Source organism: Physeter macrocephalus, chromosome 1 (assembly GCF_002837175.3).
Source record: "Physeter macrocephalus isolate SW-GA chromosome 1, ASM283717v5, whole genome shotgun sequence".
NCBI lineage: Eukaryota > Metazoa > Chordata > Mammalia > Artiodactyla > Physeteridae > Physeter > Physeter macrocephalus.
This window is the reverse complement of record NC_041214.2, coordinates 46,821,929-46,826,214: the sequence shown is the minus strand read 5'-3', so window position 1 is coordinate 46,826,214 and position 4,286 is coordinate 46,821,929.

The following is a 4,286-nucleotide window of genomic DNA, read 5'->3' as shown; positions in this document are numbered from 1 at the left end:
TGTGGCTAGGACTTCCAAAACTATGTTGAATAAGAGTGGCAAGAGTGGACATCCTTGTCTTGTTCCTGATCTTAGTGGAAATGCTTTCAGTTTTTCACCATTGAGTATGATGTTTGCTGTGGGTCTGTCATATATGGCCTTTTTTATGTTGAGGTAGGCTCCCTCTATGCCCATTTTCTGGAGAGTTTTTATCAGAAATGGGTGTTGAATTTGTCAAAAGCTTTTTCTGCATCTATTGAGATGATCACATGGTTTTTATTCCTTAATTTGTTAATATGGTGTATCACATTGATTGTGTATATTGAAGAATCCTTGCATCCCTGGGATAAATCCCACTTGATCACGGTGTACGATCCTTTCAATAGGTTGTTGGATTCTGTTTGCTAGTATATTGTTCAGGATTTCTGCATCTATGTTCATCAGTGATATTGGTCTGTAATTTTCCTTTTTGTGGTATCTTTTTCTGGTTTTGGTATCAGGGTGGTGGTGTCTTTGTAGAATGAATTTGAGAGTGTTCCTCCCTCTGTAATTTTTTGGAAGAGTTTGAGAAGGATCAGTGTTAGCTCGTCTCTAAACATTTGATAGAATTCACCCGTGAAGCCATCTGGTCCTGGACTTTTGTTTGTTGGAAGCTTTTTAATTACAGTTTCAATTTCATTACTGCTGATAGGTCTGTTTATATTTTCTAATTCTTCCTGGTTCAGTCTTGGAAAATTGGATCTTTCCAAGAATTTGTCCATTTCTTCATGGTTGTCCATTTTACTGGCATATGGTTGTTTGTAGTAATCTCTTATAATCCTTTATATTTCTGCAGTGTCAGTTGTTATTTTTCCTTTTTCATTTCTAATTTTATTGATTTCTGTCCTCTCCCTTTTTTTTCTTGATGAGTCTGCCTAAGGGTTTATCAATATTTTTTATCTTCTCAAAGAACCAGTTTTTAGTTTTCCTGATCTTTGCTATTGTTTTCTTTGTTTCTATTTCATTTATTTCTGCTCTGATCTTTATGATTTCTTTCCTTCTACTGACTTTGGGTTTTCTTTGTTCTTCTTTCTCTAGTTGCTTTAGGTGTAGGATTAGATTGTTTATTTGAGGTTTTTCTTGTTTCTTAAGGTGAGATTGAATTGCTATAAATTTCCCTCTTAGAACTGATTTTGCTGCATCCTATAGGTTTTGGGTCATTGTGTTTTCATTGTTATTTGTTTCTATGTATTTTTTTATTTCTTCTTTGACTTCTTCAGTGATCTCTTGGTTATTTAGTAGCACACTGTTTAGACTCCATGTATTTGTGGTTTTTACAGTTTTTTTCCTGTACCTGATTTCCAATCTCATAGCATTGTGGTCAGAAAAGATGCTTGATACAATTTCAATTTTCTTAAATTTTCCAAGGCTTGATTTGTGACCCAAGATATGATCTATCCTGGAGAATGTTCTGTGTGCACTTGAGAAGAAAGTGTATTCTGCCACTTTGGGGTGGAATAGTCTATAAATATCAATTAAATCTATCTGGTCTAACAATGTTCATTGCAGCACTATTTACAATAGCCAGGACATGGAAGCAACGTAAGTGTCCAGTGACAGATGAATGGATAAAGAAGATGTGACACATATATACAATGGAATATTACTCAGCCATAAAAAGAAATGGAGTTATTTGCAGTGAGGTGGATGGACCTAGAGACTCTCCTACAGAGTGAAGTCAGAAAGAGAAAAACAAATACCATATGCTAACACATATATATGGAATCTAAAAAAAAAAAAAAAGGTTCTTCAGAACCTAGCAGCAGGACAGGAATAAAGATGCAGACGTAGAGAATGGACTTCAGGACATGCGGAGGGGGAAGGGGAAGCTGGGACAAAGTGAGAGAGTGGCATGGACATATATACACTACCAAATGTCAAATAGATAGCTAGTGGGAAGCAGCCGCATGGCACAGGGAGATCAGCTTGGTGCTTTGTGTCCACCTAGAGGGGTGGGATATGGAGGGTGGGAGGGAGACACAAGAAGGAGGAGATATGGGAATCTATGTATATGTATAGCTGATTCACTTTGTTATACAGCAGAAACTAACACACCATTGTAAAGCAATTATACTCCAATAAAGATGTTTAAAAAAAAATCTATCTGGTCTATTGTGTTTCCTTATCTATTTTCTGTCTGGATGATCTGTCCATTGATGTAAGTGGGGTGTTAAAGTCCCCTACTATTATTGTGTTACTGTTGATTTCCCCTTCCATGGTTGTTAGCACTTGCCTTATGTATTGAGGTGCTCCTATGTTGGGTGCATAAACATTTATAATTGTTATATCTTCTTCTTGGATTGATCCCTTGATCATTATGTAGTGTCCTTCCTTATCTCTTGTAACAGTCTTTATTTTAAAGGCTATTTTATCTGATACGAGTATTGCTACTCCAGCTGTCTGTTGATTTCCATTTGCATGGAGTATCTTTTTCCATCCCCTCACTTTCAGTCTGTATGTGTCCCTAGGTCTGAAGTGGATCTCTTGTAGACAGCATATATATGGGTCTTGTTTTTATATCCATTCAGCCAGTCTGTGTCTTTTGGTTGGGGCATTTAGTCCATTTACATTCAAGGTTATTATTGATATGTATGTTCCTATTACCATTTCCTTAATTGTTTTGGATTTGTTTTTGTGGGTCTTTTTCTTCTCTCGTGTTTCCCGCCTAGAGAAGTTTCTTTAGTATTTGTTGTAAAGCTGGTTTGGTGGTGCTGAATTCTCTTAGCTTTTGCTTGTCTGAAAAGCTTCTGCTTTCTCTGTCAAATCTGAATGAGATCCTTGCTGGGTAGAGTAATCTTGGTTGTAGGTTTTTCTCTTTCATCACTTTAAGTATATCCTGCCACTCCCTTCTGGCCTACAGAGTTTCCACTGAAAAATCAGCTGATAACTTTATGGGATTCCTTTGTATGTTATTTTTTGTTTTTCCCTTGCTGCTTTTAATATTATTTGTTGTAAAGCTGGTTTGGTGGTGTTGAATTCTCTTAGCTTTTGCGTGTCTGAAAAGCTTTTGACTCCTCCATCGAATCTGAATGAGATCCTTGCTGGGTAGAGTAATCTTGGTTGTAGGTTTTTCTCTTTCATCACTTTAAGTATATCCTGCCACTCCCTTCTGGCCTACAGAGTTTCCACTGAAAAATCAGCTGATAACTTTATGGGATTCCTTTGTATGTTATTTTTTGTTTTTCCCTTGCTGCTTTTAATTGTTATTCTGTTTCTGATTCCTTCTAGTGTATTTTTAATTTCAGTTATTGTGTTGTTCAACTCTGTTTGTTCTTTAGTTCTTCTAGATCTTTGTTAAACATTTCTTGTATTTTCTCAATCTGTGCCTCCATTCTATTTCTGAGATTCTGGATCATCTTTATTATCATTACTCTGAATTCTTTTTCAGGTAGATTACCTATTTCCTCTTCATTTATTTGGTCTTGTAGGTTTTTACCTTGCTCCTTCAACTGTGACATTTTTTTGCTGTCTAATTTTTTTTTCCTTTTTTTTATGAGTGGGATTGTGTTCTTGTCTTACTGGTTGTTTGTCCTGAGGCTTCTGACACTGGAGTTTGTAGGCCTCTGAGGGTGTAGGACCCGGCATGAGAGCCAGGCAGAATTCCCCAGCCAATTGGGCAGGGGAAATGCTGGGCACACTCCCCCCTGACCCAAGCCCCCAGGGTCCCTCCAGGCGTGGGAAACTCTCCCCGCTCTCAGCCACCCCTCAGGGGTGGCAGTCCTGTCCGGCCTCCATTTCTGCTTCCCCCTCAGTCCCCCAACGTCCTACCGGTTCACTTGGGGTCTCTTCCCATCTCCTTGGGTGCCAGGGTCCCCCACCAGCGTCCAGCAGGCGCCCTAGTTGTGGGGAGACACGAACTCCACATCTTCCCACTCAGCAATGATTCTTTTAAAATACATCGTATCAAGTCACCTCCCTGGTCAAAATTCCCCAGTGGCTCCTGTGTCACTCAAGTTCAGGCCACCCCACGGTGGCCTGCAAGGCTCTCCGTGGCTCAGGGCCCCCCCGCCCCCCCATCCTCTCTGTACCCCAGCTCACTCACGCTGCCCAGATGCACTGACCCATCTCCTGTTCCTGGCAAAGCTGGAGGCCGTCCACACCGCAGGACCTGTGTGCATGTCCCCACCCACTCCTCCTCCAGGTCTCTACTCAAATATTATCACCTTCTCAGGGACGCCTTCTTCTTTTTTTTTTTTTTTTTTTTTTTTTGTAGTACGCGGGCCTCTCACTGTTGTGGCCTCTCCCGTTGCGGAGCACAGGCTCCGGAC